Source organism: Esox lucius, chromosome 19, assembly GCF_011004845.1.
Source record: "Esox lucius isolate fEsoLuc1 chromosome 19, fEsoLuc1.pri, whole genome shotgun sequence".
NCBI classification, from domain to species: Eukaryota; Metazoa; Chordata; class Actinopteri; order Esociformes; family Esocidae; genus Esox; species Esox lucius.
Window position 1 is genome coordinate 24,068,121 of NC_047587.1, and position 25,134 is coordinate 24,093,254.

Consider the following 25,134-nt stretch of genomic DNA (forward strand, 5'->3'; position numbering starts at 1 on the left):
GTCTTCTTCTGGCTGTGCCGGATGAACATATTAAGAGTACAAATTGGAATAATTAATACATTTCTCTGGGCTAAACCCAGAGGCTGTTTGATTTTAGACTAGGTCAGAAGTATGACCAGGTGGACAAGGACAGGGACAGGAACGGGCCCCCCAAACCAGGTAATTCACAGGTGTGGACCAGGATCTCATCTCCTCCTAAAATGTAAAACTGGAAGAAACTGAGAAAAGTTAGAAGTGCATTCCTCATATCCCGCAGCACAATAATATAGCGGCGTAACACCCTGGAACTGAGATGGGGGGGTCCGGCGACACTGTGGCCCTACCCGGGGGAGGCCCCGGACAGGGCCCAACAGGCAGGAAATCAATCCACCCACAATTCCAGGCATCAACCAAAGAGACACCCACCAACCGCAACCCCCCTGAATGAGGGCAGAGTATTGCCAGCAGCGTACAGCTCAATTGCACCAGTGCACAACAGACAGAAAAATGTGTTTCCCAACAACTGAAGCCTTCCTAAAGACAAATAACTTTTATGAAATACTCCATTCCGGTTTCAGATCCCATCAAAGTACTGAGACTGCACTCGTGAAGGTAACAAATGACCTTCTAATGGCCTCAGACAAAGGTTCCACATCTGTCCTGTTGCTTCTTGACCTTAGTGCTGCTTTTGACACTATTGATCACTCCCTTCTCTTAGAGAGGCTGGAAACCCATATTGGGCTACGTAGACATTTTCTAGCCTGGTTTAAATATTATTTATCTGAAAGATATCAGTTTGTTAGTGTGGATGGCATATCCTCTGACAAGTCAAAGGTATGTTTTGGTGTTCTTCAAGGCTCGGTTATGGGGCCATTATTGTTCTCACTATATATGCTGCCTCTGGGTGATGTAATCCGGAATCACAAGATGACACACAGTTCTATATTTCAATGAAGCATGGAGAATCCCCAAAATTAGCTACTTTGGAAGCATTAGGAAGTGGATGACAGAGAATGTCTTGCTTTTAAACTCAAGAAAAACAAAAATGCTCATTTTAGAGCTTTGTTGGCAGATCTCACCGTGAACCTCGACGGCTGCATGGTCGTATCCCAAAAAACTGTAAAAACCTTGGCGTTACCCTTGACCCTGACCTCTCCTTTGATTAACATACAAAATATGTCACAAGAGTCGCTTATTTTTATCTTTGAAACTTTCCATCAAAAACTGATGCAGAAAAACAAATCCATGGTTTTGTTACTTCTAGATTAGATTACTGCAATGCTCTTCTTTACTGTTACCCTGATGAATCAATAAATAAACTTCAATTAATGCTGCACACAGCTGCTAGAATCCTAACTAGAACAAAGACATTTGAACACAATACTCCAGTACTAGCCTCTTTACATTGGCTGCCTGTTAGGGTTAGGTTTTATTGTTAACCAATAAATCAATACATGGACTTGCTCCTACTTACCTAGCTGAAATGATCCAGCCATATATACCTACACGTAACCTTAGATCGCAAGATGCAGGCCTTTTTATTGTACATAGAATTTCTAAACAAACAGCCGGAGGCAGGGCCTTCTCTCATAGAGCTCCACTACTTCGGAATGATTTGGCAATTAAGGTTAGAAATGCAAACTCTGTGCAAAGTGTCTACTAAAGATTCATCTCTACAGCATGGTCTATGATTAAGTGTAGTTTGGCCCAGGGGCGTGAAGGTGACCAGAAAGGCTTGATACTGTCCACCCTTGCTGTCTTGCCATGCGGGTTGACTGGGATGACCTCCCTCCAATGCCATTCGGGGGCAGAGTCACTGGCTTGTTGTTGTCTCTCTGTTGTGCACTTCTGCAATTGGGCTGTACTCTGCTGGCAATACTCGGCCCTCATTCAGGGTGGTTGCAGTTGGGAGGGGTCCCTTTGGATAATGCTTGGCAATGTGGCTGGATTGATTTCCTGCCTGTTGGGCCCTGTCACTGGACCCCCCTATCTCAGCACCAAGATCTTACAGTGCTATATTATTGTGCTGGGGGAGTAGGGTGAGTTCTCCTTCTCCACTATAAATCCCTGTAGATCTAAGGAATGCATTTTCCAAAACTTCCCTGTTTCCTGCCATTTTAAACTTAGGACATGAGGTCTTGGCCCACACCTGAGGAGTAAAGACCCGTTGCTGTCCCTGTCTAAAGTCCTCCTGGTTGTGTTACAGATCAAGATGATACCTGACCATTTCAGCTGCCACTGTGCTGACAACTCCCCCTTCCCTGTGTTGTCCCTGTCCTTGTCCATCTGTCCATCAAGTTTAAATAGACTCTGGTCTCAGCCCACATGCATTTATTAATTATTACAATTTGTACTCTTAATATGTTCAGCTGGCACAGCCAGAAGAGGACTGGCCACTCATCTGAGCCTGGGTCCTCAGTAGGTTTCTTCAAAAATGTCTGCCTTAGTGAGTTTTTCCTAGCCACTGAAATTCAACACTACTGTTGTTTGCTCCTTGGGGTTTAAGGCCGGGTGTTAGGAAAAGCACTTTGTGAAAACTGCTGATGTAAAAAGGGCTTTATAAATACATTTGATTGATTGTTTGATTTATTTAGAAAACAAATACAAGGTTCCAGTAAGGGCTAGACAGAAGATGTAGTAAAAAATCCAGAAACACGGTTGGTAATCGGAAATCCATGAAAAACGGCTACAAAAGTACAAAATAATTTAGCCTAGGCAAATGTTGAAAACAAGAAGGCTAAAGTATTTAACACGGGAAAATCTAGTTACTGTGGTGTTTTCATAGGAAAACAGGAAAACTCAAATGAAGGCTCAGTATGTTGGCAAATGAAAAACAGGACCTCTCAGGGAACCGAGAATGGCCACTGAAAAAATAGGTGCAGTAAACAAGGAACAGGTGGATCGAATAACAGAAACTAAACCAAAGCAAGCATAGACAACAAAACCTAGAATGCCAGAAACTATGGAAAAATAATCAACCGCTAAAGAACAAACAAACACAGTGAATAAAAATAATAACGAAGACACTTAATCCCATTCAAAATCTCACAAATATGAATAAAAAATGAATTCATCAAAAGTAACATTGCACCTCAGATGAAGTAAGACAAAATTGCCTTGTTACGTCTTCATGGAGAAGTTTTGCCGGGGGAAATCTCAAACATGCGGTTCATGCAAGACCACCAAAGTCTTTGCATTACCTGGAGGCATTTTACCAATACGAATGGGCAGCTGCAGTGGGGAGAACAAGTATTTGATACACTGCCGATTTTGCAGGTTTTCCTACATACAAAGCATGTCATTTTTATCATAGGTACACTTCAACTGTGAGAGACGGAATCTAAAACAAAAATCCAGAAAATCACAATGTATGAGATTATAAATATAAATTTGCATTTTATTGCATGACATAAGTATTTGATCACCTACCAACCAGTACAAATTCCGGCTCTCACAGACCTGTTAGTTTTTCTTTAAGAAGCCCTCCAGTTCTCCATTCATTACCTGTATTAACTGCACCTGTTTGAACTCGTTACCTGTATAAATGACACCTGTCCACACACTCAATCAAACAGACTCCAACCTCTCCACAATGGCCAAGACCAGAGAGCTTGTAAAATCGTAGACCTGCACAAGGCTGGGCTAGGCTACAGGACAATAGGCAAGCAGCTTGGTGAGAAGGCAACAACTTTTGTCGCAATTATTAGAATATGGAAGAAGTTCAAGATGACGGTCAATCTCCCTTGGTCTGGGGCTCCATGCAAGATCTCACCTCGTGGGTCATCAATGATCATGAGGAAGGTGAGGGATCAGCCCAGAACTATACGGCAGGACCTGGTCAATGACCTGAAGAGAGCCCCCTGCTCAAGCCAGCGCATGTCCAGGCCCGTCTGAAGTTTGCCAATGACCATCTGGATGATCCAGAGGAGGAATGGGAGAAGGTCATGTGGTCTGATGAGACAAAAATAGAGCTTTTTGGTCCAAAACTCCACTTGCCGTGTTTGGAGGAAGAAGACAGATGAGACGCACACATCCAGAGCAACTAAGGACTGGCTCCATAAGAAGCATTTCAAGGTCCCGGAGTGGCCTAGCCAGTCTCCAGACCTGAACCCAATAGAACATCTTTGGTGGGAGCTGAAAGTCTGTATTGCCTAGCGACAGCCCCAAAACCTGAAGGATCTGAAGAAGGTCTGTATGGAGGAGTGGGCCAAAATCCCTGCTGCAGTATGTGCAAACCTGGTCAAGAACTACAGGAAACGTATGATTTCTGTAATTGCAAACAATGGTTTCTGTACCAAATATTAAGTTCTGCTTTTCTGATGTATCAAATACTTATGTCATGCAATACAATGCAAATTAATTACATAAAAATTTGATTTTCTGTATTTTTGTTTTAGATTCCTTCACTCACAGTTGAAGAGTACCTATGATAAAAATTACAGACTTCTACATGCTTTCTAAGTGGGAAAACCTGCAAAATCGGCAGTATATCAAATACTTGTTCACCCCACTGTATACCACCTGCAAGAGTGGCTTGATGATATTAAGGTCATGAGACTGTGATGGCCATTCCAGGACTTTCACCTTTTTCTGCTGTAAGCACTGGAGTGTCAACTTGACCTTGTACTTAAGGTCATTGTTGTGCTGTAAAATCCAAAAGCGTCCCAAGGGCAGCTTTCGTGCAGAAGAATTCAAAATGTCTGCCAGTATTTTCTGATAACATGCTGTATTCATCCTGCCATACATTTCCACAAGATTCCCCATGCCTTTAGAGCACACACCCCCAAAAAATAAGTGAACCACCACCATGCTTCACAGTGGGGATGGTATTCTGTTCACTATAGGCCTTGTTGACCCCTCTCCAAACGTAGCGCTTATGGTTGTGCTCTATTTTGTGTGCTAGAAGCAAGTATGCCAGAAGCCAGAAGCTGTGAGGCATGTCAAGATTTTGTTGAGCATATTGTAATTGGGCTTTTTTGTCAGTGGAAAGTCGTTTTTTCATTTCGGTCAGTGGAAAGTCGTTTTCGCCCTCTGCCAGTCTGTAGCTTCATTGTCTCCTATGTTTAGTGCTTGACCTTGTTCTTATGAACTGCCGTCTTTGAAATTTTTAGGATGGAAGCAACCTGATGCTCACTGTATCCCTCTCCCAGTAAAGCCAGAATTGAACCCTTCTTTTCCTTACTCAAATCTTTTCTTTTCAACTCTTTTGTCATGCTGAATAGTGATTTTTCTTTTTATTCAAATTACATTTGAGGTACAACTTGCACTGTATTTGCCATCCAGCTGGTCCTATTGCAAGAATATAATGATGACCACAGCAGTGGTTTTTATATTTTTCCTTGTTAAATTAGATTTGGTTCAGGTAATCACCTAATCTGTACCTCATTAAGTAAAATGAGGTGTGTCTGTGTTGGAATTTAACAGACTCTGGACTGGAATGGCTGCCATACCTGTAGAGATGCTGATTTAAGAAAACATTTGCAGTGGTTTCCAGAGTTGTATTATGTTTCACTGAATATAAAAATGGACAACAATAAAACCCCATGACAATATAAACGAGTGATTATGTTAATATATTGGAAAAACAGAGTGCCTTATCAATATATAATAAACACTCTGTTAGGACACATTTGATAACATTTCAGTTTTCAGCTTCTGTCTTTGAATTCTTTCAGTACTCAATCAATGGTTCATGGAGTGTGTTGGACCCGCGAATCAGCCACTCCAAGAATGTGCACGAAGCACACTATCCAGATGACAATTTCTTAGGGTGCTATATGGCTTGTTGTAGCCGAGTTTTATTCCTTTTTACAAAATAATTGCCTGTTGTATTTCATCAAATGACACAACTAATGGGTGAATGTTACAGAAAATTCAATGTAAATGTAGGCTACTTCAAAATGTACTTTGTATGTTTCGAAAATATGCATCTAGCCTACAGTAGCTTGTGTTCAAAGCAACGTCTTATCTTACACTGGTTTAACTTACCCTTTACCAAGAGTTACAGTTAGCTTATTTAAAATTAATAAATTGACATGGCTGTAAAGGACGCATTCATTATATATTAGTGTTATACTAGCGGGAACAATAACAACAAATATATAGTGGATATAAAAAGTATATGCACCCCTGTTAAAATGCCTGGTTCTTGTGATGTAAAAGAATGAGACAAAGATAAATCATGTCAGAACGTTTTCCACCTTTAATGTAATAATGTAAACAATTCAATTGAAAAACAAACTGAAATCTTTGAGGGGGAACTTTTTTTATTTTTTACTCACACTAACCTGGTTGCATAAATGTGCACACCCTTAAACTAATACTTTGTTTAAGCACCTTTTGATTTTATTACAGCACTCAGTCTTTTTGGGAAGGAGTCTATTTGCATGGCACATCTGTCAGATTGCAAGGCCCATCTCCTGTGCACAGCCCTCTTCAGATAACCCCACAGTTGTTCAATTGGATCCAGGTCTGGGCTCTGGCTGGGCCATTCCAAAACGTTAATCTTCTTCTGGTGAAGCCATGCTTTTGTGGATTTGGATGTGTGCTTTGGGTCATTGTCGTGCTGAAAGGTGAACTTCATCTTTAGCTTTCTAACAGATGCCTGAAGGTTTTGGGTGATGTGCAGTGTTGTTTTTGCACCAAACATACCTTTTTGAATTATGGCCAAAAAGTTCAAACTTGGTTTCATCAGACCATAACACATTTTCCCACGTGCTTTTGGGATACTTGATGTTTATTTTTTGCAAACTGCAGCCGGACTTGGATGTTTTTCTTTGTAAGAAAAGTCTTCCGTCTTGCCACCCTACCCCATAGCCCTTTCAAATGAAGAATACGGGAGATTGTTGTCACATGTAGCACACAGCCAGTTCTTGCCAGAAATTCCTGCAGTTCCTGTAATGTTGCTGTTGGCCTCTTGGAAACCTCTCTGACCAGTTTTCTTCTCGTCTTTTCATACATTTTTGATGGAGGTCCATTTCTTGGCATTGTCTCTATTGTGCCATATTTTCTCCACTTGATGATGACTGTCTTCACTGTGTTCAAAGGTATATCTAATGCTTTGGAAATTCTTTTGTACACTTCTCCTGACTGATATCTTTCAACAATGCGATCCCTTTGATGCTTTGGAAGCTCTCTGCAGACCATGGCTTTTGCTCTGAGATGCAACAAAGAAAATGTCAGGAAAATCCTACTAGAACAGCTGATCTTTATTTGTGATTAATCAGAATCACTTTAAATGATGGCTAGGTGTCTAATAAAATCTATTTAACATGAGTTTGAATGTGATTGGTTAATTCTGAACACAGCCTCATCAATAACACAGTTATTAGAGGGTGGGCACATTTATGCAACCAGGTAATTGAGGTTTTTATTTTTCCCCCCTCGAAGATTTCAGTTTGTTTTTCAATTGAATTGTTCACATTATAGGTCACATTAAAAGTGGAATACATTCTGACAGGATTTATCTTTGTCACATTCTTTTACATCACAAAAACCTTGCATTTTAACAGGGGTGTGTAGACTTTTTATATCCACTGTATAGTCTGCAGAAGTGATTACAGTAGTGGACTGTTCTTCAACATTAGCAACTATGAAATGTATTGAAGAATAGCATTCAAAAACATTTCATGCTACTACTAGCGACAATGACAATGGCAAAATGCAAAGTGCACCTGTTGTCATTTTTGCACCAAAACAGGTGACATTGATTTACAAACGCTTATGATTCCTAACTGGACAGATTGATATCCCTGAAGTTTAAATAACTTCGTGTTAAACTGGGATGATTACGTGTTCCATATTTTTTTGAGGAGTGTATTTGGATTTTTTTAATGCTGTCATGTTTTAGTATGTATATTTTAACATTAAAATAAAGCCACGTACAATTGTTTTAACATTTCTTTGTTTATAATTATTTTGTAATTGTAGGACAATGCCGTTATTGTTTTGTTGGGAATTTGTATTTCTATTTTGAAAATCTAAATAAATCAAAAACATATTTTTGTGAGAGTCTTATTTAAAATTCGATATGTAGAAATTACTATTATTATTCATAATTTTGACATGACAAAAGTGGGAAAGAATGAAATTAAAGGAGACTTGACAGACGGGTTATCTTTCAAGTGATGTATTTTTTTTCCCGGTATAACCTAGTAAGACCGTTTAAGGTTTCAAGCTTCAAAGTTTATTTAATCAAATGCACTAACAAACATAGTGCCATCCTGCACAATTATTTTGTTGTGACAGCCTAGCACCCGACATCTACGTAGTAAGAATTAACCAAAACATAAAGCGATAATATACATAACACTGTAAACTCTAGCTTAACCAAGACATATTGTTACAAAGTGAAATTAAATAGACGATTTGTGCAATAAAAACACAACCTAGTAAAACACCTTATGACTTCAGTGTCGTTTCTGCCTGTAACAAAACAAAAACACTTCCCATAATCAAAGAACAGTGCAGCCTAGACTGAATTCTTGCATAATCATCACAGAAAGAATACAGGTTGTCATTGGATAATAGTCATCATTTAATTGATGATCGCTTGATGATCGCTTCATACTCAACTACGTTCAAAATATGCTCATACAAAGACATCCAGTTCACTTCAATGTCCATCCAGTTATAGCTGTCCGGCCGGACCGTGCCCTCCATCCTCATCACCCGTCTGTCCTGCTCAACATCCTGCTCAATAAAATGTCACATTTTCGGGCAATTGGCTTATACCCCAGATCAAACATGGCCAATGTAAAAGTCTGCAGAAACAGGTGAGATTGACTAGTGCTACTCACAGTTTGAGCAAGATAGTAATCATGAGAAATGTGTTTTGTGCCAATTAATATAACATACTGTACTAAAATGTGTCATCAAAAATATTGCTTCCACTAAAACAAATCTGCAATTAAACTGCATGGATGTATAAAGCATAGGCTATAAGGTTTTGATGAGTTGAAACAAATCTGAAATGTAGTTTCTTTTGTGGAATTAAATGATTCATCACTTTTAGGTGTCTAGAGAAATCAAAACCCCCCCCAAAAAAATTATCCAGGGATTCTCATTTGCTAGTGTGCCCTGAAGATAAATTTGAGCAGAAAGACAATCATTTGAAACACTAATAAAAGGAAAAAATATACAAATATCCACATATTGAGAAAAAGGACTAGGGCAGTGGTGTATTTGTTTTTACAGTGCAGTCAAAGAATTTGGAGAGTGACACAAGTTCTGTTTTGGCTCTGAACTCCAGCTAATTGGAAACAATGACTATGATGTTAAAGTGCAGACTGTCAGCTTTGATTTGAGGATATTTCATCCATAAACAATGAACAGTGTGGAAATTACATTGCTTTGTTTACATAGCAGACCGAAAGTCATTGGACAGTTTGCTGCTCAATAGTTTTTTAGCCAGGTGTGTGTGGCCTACCATACATTTTAGATTTGTATGGTAGGCCATGCAGGGGCCATCTAGGTTTACACCGTACGCACCCAATCCTAAGAACCGTCACCTGCGTGGCTCATCTGGAGTTGATACAGCCACTACAGAAGAGCGGTATGTTGTTTCCCTATCAGTGCCTGTTGAGTGACCATGTTTCCCCAGCCGCGGCTGAAGAGCCTTCCAGCGCCTTCCAGTGCCCAGCGCAGCATTAGCCAGAGGCATTTTGAGGGTGACCCCTAAATCGTGAAGAGCCTTCCAGCACATTCCAGTGCTCAGGGCAGCGTTAGCCCGAGGGATCAGGAGGGTGCCCCCTAAATCGTTGGGCCTGGAAGAAAAGAAAAACCCAATGACTTGACTGTTCCCTTGGTCTCCAGCCCGGTGCTGTGCCTCTGCATCCTCCCCCATTGTAATGGGGAGAGGCACATGGAACAAATATAGGACAAGTTTTGAAGGCCCTGGTGGGTGTTTAATTTACAGAACCAGGGAAGAAGAAGAGGGAAAATATACCTACCCTCACAGGATCCTAAAGGCAGCTGTGCTAGGGAATGGCTGGGCCTGTTAGCTGCCTCTGGAAAATTCCAGCACCTTCCACAGCATTTTCCCATGGGGCATTGTTGCAGCATGCAAGGCCTTGCTCTTGCAAAAATATACACTATATGGACACCTGACCATCATACCTATATGAGGGTTGTTGGACATCCCATTGCAAACCCATGTGCATTACTTTGGAGTTATCCCCTTCTTTGCAGCTAGAACAGCTCTTCTGGGATGGCTTTCAACAAGATAATGGAGAGTCTCTGTGAGAATATGTGCCCATTCACTCAAAAAAACATTTGAGGTCAGGCATGTTGGACGAATAGGCATGGCTCACAAATGCTGTTCCAATTCATCTCAAAGGTGTTCAGTGGGGTTGCAGTCAGACCTCTGAGCAGGCCTCTCAAGTTCCTCCACACCAATATTGTTGAACCATGTCTTTATGGACCCCACTTTGTGCACAGGGGCACAATCATGCTGGAACAGGAAAGGGCCTTCCCCAAACTGTTGCCACAAAGTCTAAATTGTCTAAAATGTCTTTGTGTCCTGTAGCGTTAAGATGATCATTCACTGGAACTTTGGGGCCTAGCCCAAACCCTAAAACACAGCCCGAGATTACCCCACTCATTTTCAATAAGTGTTTTCATTAACCCATTACCCATCCTCCACTAAACGCTTTACAGTAGGCACTATGCATTTTGGTCAGTAGCATTCTACTGGCATCCGCCACACCTAGATTCGTCCATCAGACTGCCAGATAGTGAAGCGTGATTCATGGCTTGGCATTGCGCATTTTGATGTGATGCTTGCATACAGCTGCTTGGCCATAGAAACCCATTTCTTGAAGCTCCTGGTGCACAGTTCTTGTGCTGATGTTGCTTCTAGATGCAGTTTGGAACTCTATGGGGAGTGATGCAACAGATGATAGGTGATTTTTGCATGCTACATGCTTCAGCACTTGGCGGCCCCGCTCCGTGAGTTTGCATGGTCAACCACTTCATGGCTGCTCCAAGACGCTTTTACTTCACAATTATAGCACTTACAGTTGACTGGGACATATCTAGTAGGGCAGAGATTTCACAAACTGACTTGTGGCAAAGGTAGCATCCTATAACAGTGCCGCATTTAAAGTCACTGAGCTCTTCAGTACAATCCATTGTACTGCCAATGTTTGTCAATGTAGATTTCATGGCTATGGGCTGGATTTTAGATACCTGTGAGCAATGGGTGTGGCTGAAACACTGGAACTCAATTAGTAAGGGTGTTTGCATACTATTTACAAATTAATGTGCAAAATGTATTGACCAAACAGTTTTTTTGTGGGCATTTGTTCTCCTTCATAAAAACACTAACATTAACAAGTAAAGCATCTACATATAGCATAGTAATTTGGCATCAAAGTACACAGTTTCGACTGTGACAATAAGCCTTATTAGAAATGACCATCTTTGACTGATATTCAAAACAGTTATTTTTCAGCACTAAAATGTCTCCGAACACTTTGAAACATAAAAAAAAAAAAAATCACCTTTAGAAACATGTATTAATGCATTTGTTTGTGGCAAAGTAAAATAAAGCTCTGGTGTTTTATTTAAAAATGTTCTAGTGTTCATGATTTTATCAGTAATTGCACCACATGTACTCTCCAATATTGTAACGCCACAGGACTTGCCTACCTATAGATGGCTTGTCAGATGTGTTGCGGAGGGAAACTACTGACACTGTCATGTTCCAGAGAGTCTAACTGATACCATACCAATTTGTCTTGACAGTAGGTTTTGTGAGAAGACAACTTAGAGAAAAATATATTTGAAAGTCAAAATACAAGCTAAATGTAAAATGCCAGACTAATTTAATTTACAATTCAGTGCTTAAAGATGTGCGTTTGATGCATATTCAACTTGTGCTACAGTAAAACCTGCTTTTCAGAAATGTACATGAAATATTCCATCCATCAACATCTGATCTATACTATTAGTGTTTTGGATCTCTGTGTTTAAAACATTAAAGTGTACTTTTCTCTTTATTGCTTGACTCTGAGGAGCTGAACATGTATTTTTTATAAAATGTCAAGTGGCAATCAGCCATTCATTGAGCTTTTGTCGTTAAGTGAAACGTGCATGGCTCCTTTTCCAGTGTTAAATTATTGTGATTTGTTGACTTGAAGGAGAACAATTGACTGAAATTATTTAATTCTTTAATTCAGCCTTTACATAAACAAAAGCTGCATTTCATAAAGGAATAAAGGCATGTCGACTTTTTATATCTACTCTTTCTGCTGTTGTTTCAATATTCATATTCACTTGTGTATTTTCTCATATAGGAATCATGACTACTTCAGTACTTTTACAGTAACCACTGCTGGTTTTGATTGTAATGATGAATGGATGGAACTGGACTCTGCCAGTGTACAAAATCATATCTTGTGAGGCACAGAGGGGTTTGTCTTTTATCGAGGTCACAGGATACAAGTCATTGAGGGCCTGCCCTCCCAGATCACTCCTCCAGATATTTTTCTCGTCCTTTTCTGACCTCCCTGAGTTGTTTTTCTTTCATTTAGCTGGCCTCCCCCAATAAAAATGCAAGCCAATTTTCCAGCACATTAACCCAAGAGATCTTTAATACACAAGAGTTTTGGTGCAAAGGGGACGGCAAGACCTCACGGAAAGATGGATGGGCCTGCCGACTAAGAGTGGGCAGTTTTCCCACTGCCCTGGTCTCAGCCTGGGACAAAGGCCTCATTGAGTGGGATGCTTGACATCAGCATCATAAACTAGTCATGACTACAATGGCCCTGACACTTTAAAGTACCAGCTACTGCCGTCTTCTTTTATCTCCTTGTACATCGTTGCTAAGGTTAGTCCAGTCACCAACAGTTGTGTCCTTATTTCTGCAGACACCCCAACAAAGAGTTAAATGTAAAACAGTGTCAACAGGAATTCCCTCTTTGAGTTTGCTTTTTCTCTTTTCTTAAAGACATTTCCTCCTGGGTTTGTCCATTAGAACAAAATGGTTGAGATAACACCCCCCCACCCCCACCAGACTCACTCCATGCACCTAGCCACATGACTAGAGGACATGAATGTTGTTTTATTTGTAACATTTTTGTCAAAATAATTTTAAGTCACAATATTTGGATTCTGTAATCCAAATTTAACACCATGATTCAACCATCACTATTGAACTACTACTTCATTGTGTCTTGAATGCTGTCCCAGGGTTACTGCAACTAAATTATTTCTAAATCTTTAACAGATGCTCTCATTTAGATACAGTAGGTTTCCCTTGTGTTGACAACAGTTAAAGCAACAGTACATTGCTCTTAATAAGACTTTGTAACAAATACTCAGGTGGAATATAAAAGGCAAATTTCTTGATTTAATTATTTTTTTTATAACTGTCAATGCTTTTTATTTGTTCACACCATTTGTTCTAACTTTGTTTGCAGAGGTAACCAAAGTCTGTTCCAGGACATTCATTGTCCCATATCTTTACAATTCATTGTCCGCTAGCCTGACCAGAGCCGATGTCCCACAGCTTGATGCTGCCGCCACCATGCCTGACAGTAGGTACTGTGTAATTTGGGTGATGAGACATGTTGGCTTTGTGCCAATATATATTTTGGAATTGAAGCCAAAAATAAATTATTAGACCATTAGTTGACATAAGTAAGACGTGGTTTTAGGGGATTGAATATGTCCTCTTGCAAAACATATTCAGGCTTGGATGTTTGTTTTGTAAGAAATAGCTTCTGTCTAGCCACCCTTACCCACATTTTGAAGAGATGTCCTAGTCTTGCCACCTTGCCTCCACTTTTTAACGATAGTCTTCAAAGTGTGCAATAAACCAAGGAATGGTTTGAAAAGGAAATTCAATGTTCTGAAACAGCCCAGTCAGAGCCTGGACCTCAACATTTTCGAAAATCTGAGAACTGACCTAAAGACAGCTGTGCACAAAAGATCCCATTGCAATTTGACTGAGCTTGAACTCTACAAAGAAGAGTGGGATAAAAATGCTAAATACAGGTTTGCTAAATTGAGACCTATCCAAGGAAAGGTCCTTCCATCAAGTATTAATTCTGGAGTGTGCAATTAAGGCATTGATAATTATAAATCTACTTAAATCTTGTTTAACATTATTTGTAAGCTGCATTTTCAATAAGTGTTTGTAGACTTTTCATATCCACTTTATGTTATTTTGACTTTTGTATTACTTCTAAAATGTATTGTATGCTGTTTTAATGCAATAATGAACTAGCTCAGCTTGATTTTGTGAGTTTCATCAAAATCTATTGAAATTGCAGGTATCATCTTGGTTACCTAGAAATAACATTTTATCTTGTAACTTGGTCAATTCAAATAGCAGTCAATGCAAATCAATGAACATGGAAGATGAAAGTGTTAAGCACTTTACATGGAGTTTTTGGCTAAGTTTAAGCAATCATTATTCTTAATGTGAGGGGTAAGTCAAACATGGACATAGGAAACATCAGTTCAATCAATGAAGCTGGAGTGACTGACCTACTGGACACGTTTATGGGTGTGGGAGGCTAATTAGGAGCATCTTCCCAGGGTCTGAGATAGAAGCTCACCGAACAGCTGGTCAGCACTGGACTCTTGTCCCTGGGTCAAATGTGTGGCAGGCTGTCACAGACAGTGACACAGCTATAGGTCTTCAGAGGCCAATTTATTTAATGACTAGCCCTGAGGCTGAGGTCTCTCTGATACTCTTCACTTGGCCACTTGTAGATGACACTGTGGATGCCAAACTACAACAATGAAGAGTAGGTTTATGCCTGGATTGGTAATCCAAATCATAATGAGACAAATTTTCAGTTAAATACTTTAATCGCATACCTGTAGCTCAGAAAATTATTCCAACCATTAAAGATGCCTAAATTAAAGCACATAAAACACTTAAGGTGATTAGTTATTTATTTTCTAAAGTGAGAAAGTATTTTTTGCATGCAAATAGTCCTTTCTGGGATGCAAAATCAAACATTGGTCATTGACATCCAACAATACTAACTCTTGGATTTTCTCACATTCAGCGACCCAAAGGTCAAAATGTTTTGGTCCCAGAAGTTTCTTAACACACAGATGTTACAGTAATATGGCCAGGAAATCAGGCCCAAACATGACCCCTGACCATGCCTGTCAGCTGATCCAGCATAGAGTCTTTTGAAATAGACTCCCTACATCTATAAATTACCACATTTTCCCACCATATCCCTCCATTCATGTTGTCCTGCTCCGGCCATTCTCCAGTGAGAGACTTGCAGTCAACGAATAGTGATGGCACAGTTGCTGAAATTTGTCCCCTAAGGTTAAAAAAGGTCAAAGGGCTCACACCAGGGTCAGTGCCTGTCTTTATGTCTCTTCCCACCAAAGGCTTTGTGATGAATAGAGAGCCCCAGGAAACAAAAGCTTTCAGCAAAGACAGGCAACTGTGCTCTATACATCAGCACCTCTACTCGCTACAACATTCCCCCCCAAAAAACACTTTCTAATAGCAGATAGAGGGAAAATAAGTTCCACAAAGAGGTCCCAAAGAAATAAGTAAAGAAAAGCAAATAAAGCATGGATGGGCTAGATAATGACTGGACAGGCAACCCACAATTTTCACTCGATCAGTCATAGGAAAAAAAACAAGGGATAAAGATTTCATGCATATTTTTTGTTTTGGACTTGTGCCCAACCCATAAAAAAAAAAAAAAACATAAAAACAAAAAAAACCTCTTAGAACACAACAACTGTACAGTTTTCAAATAATATTTAATGTTTCTATTTGGGTGCAACAACCATATCAAGGACCTAATAAATAGAAGGGCCACCCTTAGTAGTGGGACATTGCAACATTCAGATGAAAAGCCTCCAGTTATTTGAGAGATAAAGGAGGTAGAAATCTACATTCTGTGCTCTTGAACTTCCCATAAAGTTAACATTTTCAGATCTGGTGATCTGAGAGTCTGCGGGAGGTGTTAGACATCATCCTGGTGTTAATTGAAACCAATCTTGAATGTGTTTAGCAGTGCTTATGGGGCCATTATCATTCTGGAGTTTTGACACATCACGACGGAAGTGTTTGCACTACAGGGTGCATCTGGTCCTATTAAATGGCCTCATATTCCTTGGCCATCATACGATCATACAGAGCGATCATCGGTCCCAATAACTCCCACAAGGAGACTGCCCATACCATTATGGATCCCCCATATTTAACAGTTGACAGCAGACATTGTGGGCTCGGCGGCAGATAAACGGGAACGACCCAACTGCATAGGTTCCAACTCCGCTGGGGCAGCTGGGGGCGAGGAAGGAACCGTTCAAGGTTGTGGGGCGGCTGTTCTCCTCCGGTCCGAAAGCAGGTTATCTATGGCGATGGACACGTTGATGTACCCGTTGAGGGAGGTCAGATCACCCCTACAGGCCAGCTCGGCCTGTAGCTCCTGGTTCAGCCCCCTCCGGTACACTGTGAGAAGCGCAGCCTCACTCCACCCACTTCCCACAGCCAAGGTGCGGAACTCCTGGGCGAATGCAGCGGCGGTGCACGTCCCCTGCCTGATCTCGCACAGTTGGTCCCCAACATAGCGTCCCGAGACAGGGTGGTCGAATACCTCCCTTAACAATGCTAGCAACTGAGCCTCTGAGCCCAGTTTGGGGCTGTTGGTGGACCATAAAGCCGTGGCCCAGTCCAGGGCTTTGTTTGTCAGCAGGGAGATGACGAAATCCACCTTGTTCTTGTCACAGGTGAATTGGCTTGGGTGATGAGTGACATACAGCGAGCACTGCATAAGAAACCCCATGCACTTTCCAGAAGACCAGTCGTACTTATTCGGCAGGGACACGAAAAGAGGGGAAGCTGAGGCAGAAACCACATCGGACGGAGGAGGCGTGGGCACAGATTGTCGTAGCAACCTCAATCCTCTCCTCCAATTGTGACAGTCACGCTTGCAGTTCCGCTGATCCATCGGTGGAGGGGGAGGTATTCTGTAATAATCACCGGGACCTGGGGTTTGTGGTTCCAATTGCGGAATGCAACTGTTGATTTATTTGGGGGAAGAGGCAAGAGCAAAACGGGAGAGACAGGCAGGCAGGTTCGGTAACCGGGAGATCAGTCCACGAAGGCAACAGTACAGGCAGGAGTAGGCAGTAGGAGAATCCAGGGGCAGGCAAGCAGGTCAGGAGGCAGGCTTCTATATAACGAGACAGAATGGGGACGGGAAAGGAGAGAACAACAGGCTGGAGTCAAAAGCATCGAGGAGCGCTATGCGACGGCTTGGTAGGTCCACTACGAACAAAACCTCACACTTGAGTGAAGGTGGAGAACAGGCTAAATAGAGAGGCAAACAAGGTGCAGGTGTGTAGTATTCCGGTGATTGGATCTGGATTGCTGGGTGCGTTCAGGTGCACCGGGATATGAGCGTGTAGCGGTGGCAGGCGAGGAGCGAGAAAGGGAGGGGCTGGAGCCGGAACGACGCAAGGATCTCACAGTATAAAGACTTAAATCAAAGCAAATTTGAAAAAAAATGAAGGGAACACAATCATTACAGTATAACAATGTAAATTGAACTTAAGGGATATCAATCTCTCCAGTTAGGAAACATAAGCAATTGTGATTCAATGTCACCTGTTTTGGTGCAAATGAAAGTGACAACAAGTGCACTGGGTAGGCACCAGCAAGATAACCCCCAAAAAGGGAAGGATTTTGCAGGTGGTGGCCATGGACAATTGCTGTCTCCTTATCCTTCATGACTGTTTCTTCTCTAGTTTTGCATTTTCTTTTGTGTCAAGGGCATCAACCCAGCAGCAGGACCTGTATCTGCTCCTTTGTGCAGGGAGGAAACAGGAGGAACACTGCCAGAGCGGTACAAAATGACATCCAGCTGGCTACTGGTGTGCATGTTTCTGACCAAACTGTCATAAACAGACTCCATGAGGGTGGAATGAGGGCCCAACGTCCTCTAGTGGGACCTGTGCTCAGAAAATGTTCAGGAATGACTTAGAGTAAGGCATATGTGAGAATTCTAGATCAATGCATAGAGTGGAAATAACAGAGCCCAACACAGACCAGGGCTTCCATTAGAAATATTTGTGGATGGACAATGTGACCTACAGTATTATTTTTCCCGGACAACTGAGAAATGTACTGGACTCATACAGCCTCCAGCACTATGAACTAATTACAATGCGTTAGTTCTATGTAATTGTTTTCCACATGTTAGCCTGTTATATGATAAAGTAAAATAGAACACATGTTCTTGTAACATTGAAAGGTTTTAATGGAGTGCAAAAACATTTCACATTGTGTCTTCACCACTAAATCATGAATGTTTAATAGAGAAACACACCAGTAGCCTACACAGTAATTGATACATGCTGTTTGAAAATGTTGAAACAGTCTAATAACAAAACACAGCTATTTGTGTAGGACAATGTTTACAACAGTTTGGGTCTCTGTGGTGAGTGATACAACAGATGATAGGTGATGTGTACACACTTCAGCACTCGGCAGCCCCTCTCTCTGAGTTTGTATGGGCTACCACTTTGGGGCTGGGCTGATATTGCTCCCGAACACTTCCACTTCACAATTATAGCACTTACAGTTGGCAGATCTAGTTGGGCAGAAATTGAATCTAGGTGGCATCCTATGACCGTGCCATGTTTTAAGTCACTGAGCTCTTCAGTACAACCCATCATACTGACAATGTTTGTCTATGGAGATTTCATGCCTATGTGCTGGATTCTATGCACCTGTGAGGGTGTGGCTGAAACACCTGACCTTCACAATTAGTGGGAGTGTCCACATACTTTTGGCCATTTAGTGTATCTCATTTGGAAAATTATCTGAATGAGTGAAACGGTTATAATTATAATACTGCACACTACACTACACTTCAAACAGGGTCTGTGACAATTGCTATCCAATCCAGACTAAGTATGCTTTTGATTTGTCACTTAATATTCAGTTGTGTTACAATGTCACTTTAACTTATTTACAAAGCTATTTAATAAAAAATTTCATTTGAATTAATTGATTTGATTCTTCTCTTCAAACAATACTTTTTCAAAAGGAATGTGTTACATAATACTAAAAGAAATAAATATAGCATATAAACAATACGTGATGGCAGGCGCTGAATTTTTTTTTAATTGCTTCTTGCCAGCACCTGGAGTGGTAGGGGGACATCGGCTTGGCGAAGAGAATATTACGTAATCTATGAGCTCAACTTTTTTTACCCCTTATAATAACATAACATGCTAATGAATGCATGTATGCTCTCCCACAGCAAAACTGTTTAACTTTTGAGAGGGAAAAAACTTTTCATAGGCTAGCCTATGCCACAATAGTCATAGAATCACCATTTTCTTTTACGTTTGTTATGTTATCTTGTAATAAATTTGTCGTTCTGGAGTTATTAATAACTGAGTTCACTTCACAACTACCCAGATAGCACACAAATGTCCTGCCAATGTTGGCCCAACTTATACACAAATATATTGGCCCCATGTAGTATGGAGACCATTTGCTCATTGGCAATATGTTGCCGTGACATCGGCACTTTGTCGAATCTTCCCTTCAGCCAATGTTTGAACGATTCATTTGTAAAAGCATTGTGCTTCCTCGCTGCTCTACAGCCGACATTTAATAGATCTAAAACAAAAATGCATACCTTTCTTTTGGGACTAAACCAACTTTGTCTATAGTTGGTTTAGTCCATGTGGTCACTAGCACCGCGATAGCATACCTACCTACCTAAAAAACAGGAGTACATAGCTTACAATTAAAATAAATAATAAGCTACATAACTACAATTGGCACTATAGTTTACCTCTTTGTATTCACCATACAGTCAGCTGAAATATTTTTTGTAACACTTCTAGGGTGAGCTCTTCCAGCCATTACTTAGTTGAGCTCATCTAGCTATGACTAGGTGATGTTCAAGCATTGCTGATGTACATGGTTGATAGAGATTATTGGAACTGATATATTCCCAAATTTAAGACTCCCATGATATTTACCTACTTACACAAAAAATGCAGGGTCATTTTGTTGTCTGATTTATTTAATTTCGATGTATTAAATTATTTTGGGATGATGATCCAAGTCATGCATTTCATCTTTCTATAACTGGATATAGACAGCACTGGCCACACAAGCCGCTGAAGGTTTAGATCTTATCTGGATATTATCTAATCTAACGGAAAATAAATATGTTTTAAATGTAATATTTTTTTATCCATTTTAAAAAAAAAATTGGCCAACAAATTTATATAAGGAAATGTAATATATATACATATAGAATATATTTACAAATATATTACCAAATGCATTAAAAATATATCAAAAATCTTTGTAGATACATTTGAAAGTGTATTAGAAAATACATATTAAATATGTTTTTCAATAGATTCAGAAAATATATTTTTAATACATTTTTAAAATGTACAGTGCATTTTGGCAGGCCATGTCTCAAACTTGTGATGTTTGGCTTCCAAGTTGAGTGTGCTACAAGGTTGCTACATTGCATTAGAGTATATTAGTGACTGCAAGATTAAATGCATTTCGCAAATGTATATTTATATATATACAGCTCCGGAAAAAAATAAGAGACCACTGGACCTTTTTCATTCCTTTCCAAAAAAGTTGAAAAGGAGAGTTTTGAGTGAGGAACAGAAGTGTTCAATTTGCAGTGGTCTAAAAATGTTAACCCTTCTGTTTCTCATTCAAAACCTTCCTTTAATTTTTTTTGGAAAGGAAATAAAAAGGTGCAGTGGTCTCTTAATATTTTCCAGAGTTGTATATGTATTTCAACACCTAAAAGTAATGTCATTAATACATCACTAATGATGAACATTTTGAAGTGTTGTTTGTATATTCACTGTGTGTAGACAAGGTGCGCTGCATTTTAAAAAATCTGGTCGTATTATTGGCTGTAATATATCCAAAAATCCTATTCCTGTGTTATACCTAAGGGAGCCCACAGGCCCAATATCCACTAAAACCTGAAGCCTCTAAGGAAATATCACCTGTGTTCAGCTGTAAAAGAGATTTTCGTATATACTCGGATCATATCTGTAGATGTCAAATTGCACATACGCATAACAAGTCATTTTGTCAGAGTACTCGGCACAACCCAATCAGAGATACGGTAGGACAGTTTGCAAATTAACCATCTCATTCACTGAACAACGTATTTACAGGCAATCCTAAAAGCACAACTGAAATAATTCAAAAAGCATTCACTAAAGCCACAAAATTGAATGTATTACTGCAAACATGTTATTAACCCAAGGGTGCATTATAACATACATTTATATCACACATAAGGGTATGTCTTCATTTTCCAATTGTAGAATAAAAGTGAAGATACGAAAACAATGAAATAATATAAATAAAATCAAAAAGTGTTAAACATGTATATATTTATATTTTAGATTCCTCAAAGAACCCACCCTTTGCTTTGATAACAGCTTTGCAAACTGTTTGCATTCTGTCAACCAGCTTAATTAGATAGTCATGAAGTGGGATGCAATTTAATTCCCAACATCAGTTCAGTTCAGTTCCTGACATTCACCAAAAGAGGCATTCAAAAGAGGAACTTGTTTTTCTGACCATGATGCGCATTACTCATCGCAAATGTATATGATCTACAACAATATATGTTAAATGTTGATAATGTTAGATAACATCAGTACTGGTTATTGAACTGATTCACATTTCTTTCAAGTTAGCAAACGCAGAGTTTACGCTAGACTTTGTTTTGTATGGCTAATATGGCTGTTAAAATTCCAGAATTCCGACCATATAAAACAGCTACCATAGCCACATAATAGCCTACATATAAACATCTGACCAAACAGCTTTTTTGAGTCAGAAAATACAGATTTCCCTTAAGGGAGGGATTTTCCCCAAGTTACCCAACATAATTTCCTGATCGAAATAATTTGAGCCAGATCTCAATTACTTTAATAGGCAATATTTTTACACAATATTTTGATTCCATAATCTCATGTTTCCAATCTCAATAAGGGATTTTTAAGCCAATGTTAGAAACGTCTCAACAAATACCTTTGAGAATTATGTCAGTTTCCAAAGGATGTCAGAGTGTTTGACAGCTCTGTGGAAAGTAATAGGCACAGATCATTTACTGAAACGGGTTTGCAACAATTTTTTTTTGCAATGCCCCATAAAGTAACCAAATTTTGCAACATTATTATTAATAGACAAATGCGTTTCCATTGCATATTTGTCACATTAATTCTGAACAACTAAAAGAAAAATCGCTCAAGCGTGTGTAAAATATTTTGACTAACACTGTAAGTAGAATTTTGTCATTTGCAACCATATTACCTATAGCTATTTCAAATAACTAGGCTATTTCAAATAACTACACTTTTCTGTTGTTTTGCAGGCATGAGTTGTTCCATCACTTTTACTGTCTACTTAGCCTTCAACATTTCAGAGTCGTATGGTAGAGTTGCAACCTGAGTGTGCGGCTTTTGAACATGGCGCCACGTTTGGTCACATGATCAAACACTCAGTAACGTCTTACTCAAAGAGCGAGCAGAGCCTCACTGTTTTCTTGGCAACAAATTATATAGGTCACGCAATATTATTATTTGGTATATTTGCCACCAGACATTTTGGCTGTTGATATTTTCATCTACCAGACATACTTCATATAAGTATTATACTCTGGGCGATCTGAATGTAGAGGCGACTGCAAAGCTGTTGCCACCAAAAAATTGTATTGAGAAGAGAAAAAAGGAGCCCTGCATTGCTATCTAAATCGTGTGTTTTTAAGCTGATGATAAATGGTTAGCTAGATACAAAAATAGATTAGCTAGCTACATTGACACTGATTTAGGAACATTACTGCCCCCACCTGTTTTACTATTGACTATTCCTAGCCATATGTGATTTTGTGGAAAAAAATAAGGAAATAAAAAAATATATATTTTTGAATAATGCCAAATGGATTGAGGCGGCAAATTGTAACAATCTGATTCTTATGTTTTTGACTTTCAAGATGTACATTGGTGAATTATATGAGTCATTCACTGAAAATCATTCATTTATTCATCCAACACTGCTATCAAGGACATTTCTGTCAAATATACATTTTTAAAACATCATATGAAGCTGGTTTAGCAGCTATATAGAAAATATAGATATTTTCCATATATTATGATTATGATACCTGTTTGCTACAAATCTGAAAGTACTAAAAATGCTCTCAGAAAAAAAGTTCTATATTATCATTAATGAAGGAAAACAATCACAGTTATTGAGGGTTTCTAAATGTAGGGATCTTGAGCAGAATATTTCCTTTTCTTCCAATCAAGGAGTTTAGAATTGTGACAGAGAGGCAGGGACATTTGTGTAAATACTGGATTTCAACCAGTCCGATAGGCCCTAATTTACAGGCCTTACTGCACTCCAGCAATGGGACAAACTCACAAGTAAAAACTGTATCTTATGAAACATCAGAATACATACACAACGACAAACCAAATTTACTCTATGGTTTTGCATTCATTTACTACTATTGTAATTAGAAAATAAAAATTTTAAGTAGTAAATTACTATTTTAATTTGCCGCAATGTTTTTGTTATTCAATGTTATCCGGTCACCTGCAGTAGAAAGCTATCTTGTATTCTAACATCAGGGTTGCTTGTTATGTTCTACAAATCTAATACAATAACTCCTAATGGCCTCAAGAAAATCTGTCTTTGTGGACTAGTCTGTTTAGTCTAAACATTATAAAAGTCAATTTCACACCTTTCCATTTATTGTGTTGTCATTCGGAAATGTTCTGTCCATCAGATCAACTGATACAGGGGCCCCATTTATCAATATTGTATAGAAATGGCCCTACATTTGAATTGACAAAAATTGTAATGGTCAAACACAGAGAACCTTTTAGATTATCAAATGATCCTATGTCTGATTTACATACACTTGCAGATAACCATGAATAAATGTTGTTGTTAACCTCATTGTTCATGCACCACCATGGCGATTTGACACACCCCTTGTTAATTATATATGGTCAAAAATCATCCCTAGGAATCAATACAATGCCGTAAGCATGAAATAGAAGGAAGCAACCCAAAAATCCATGAAAGATAATCATCTGAGTAAAAAATTGGTAAAGTGGTAAAATGTAACCTGTTGCTTGAATGCCAAAATATGTATATTATATTGCCAAAAGCATGTGGACAGCCCTACTAATTATCAAGTTCAGGTGTTTAAGAAAATCCAGCATATAGTCATGAAATCTCATAAGCACAAGACCTGTTTATTGGAAACTTCACAAAATGGATTTACATGGCCAAGCAGCTGTACGCAAGTCACACATCAACATGCACAGTGCCAAGAGTCGGTTGGAGTGGTGTAAAGCACAAAGCCACTGGACTCTGGAGCAGTGGAAACGTGTTCCCTGGGGTGATGAATCATGCTTCATTATCTGGCTGTCTGATGGACAAATCTGGATGTGGCGGATGCCAGGAGAATGTTGCCTACTGGAATGCATAGTGCCTACTGTAAAGTTGGATGCAAAGACATTTTAGACAATTGCAACTTTGTGGCAACAGTTTGGGGAAGGCATGTCTATGTCCCTGTGCAGAAAGTGGGGTTCATTGAGAAATGGTTCGACAAGGTTGGTGAGGAGGAACTCGAGTGGCCTGCACACGAGGCCTGACCTCTACCCCATTGATCACAATTGAGATGAATTGAAATGGCAATTGTTAGCCAGACCTTCTTATCCAACATCAGCACCTGACCTCACAAATGCTCTTTTGGCTGAATGGGCAAAAATTCCCATAGATACACACCAAAATGTGGTGGAAAGCCTTCCCATAAGAGGCGGTTGTTACAGTTGCAAAGGGGCGGATAACTCCAAATTGTAACTCCAAATGCACACGGTTTTGGAATGGGATGTCCAACAAGCTCTTATAGGAGTGATGGTCGGGTGTGCTGCTCTATCCAAACACACTTACTGTTGTTATCCAAGCGGAAGGAACTTTCACAAAGTATTAGTTGATGGGTGTACACACCTATGCAACCAAAACATTGACACTTATTAAAAGTGAAACAAGGTCTGATATGATTTTTCAGATTTCATCCTTTACATCAACAAATGCTGAATTTTAAGTAAGTATGTGTTGACTTTGAT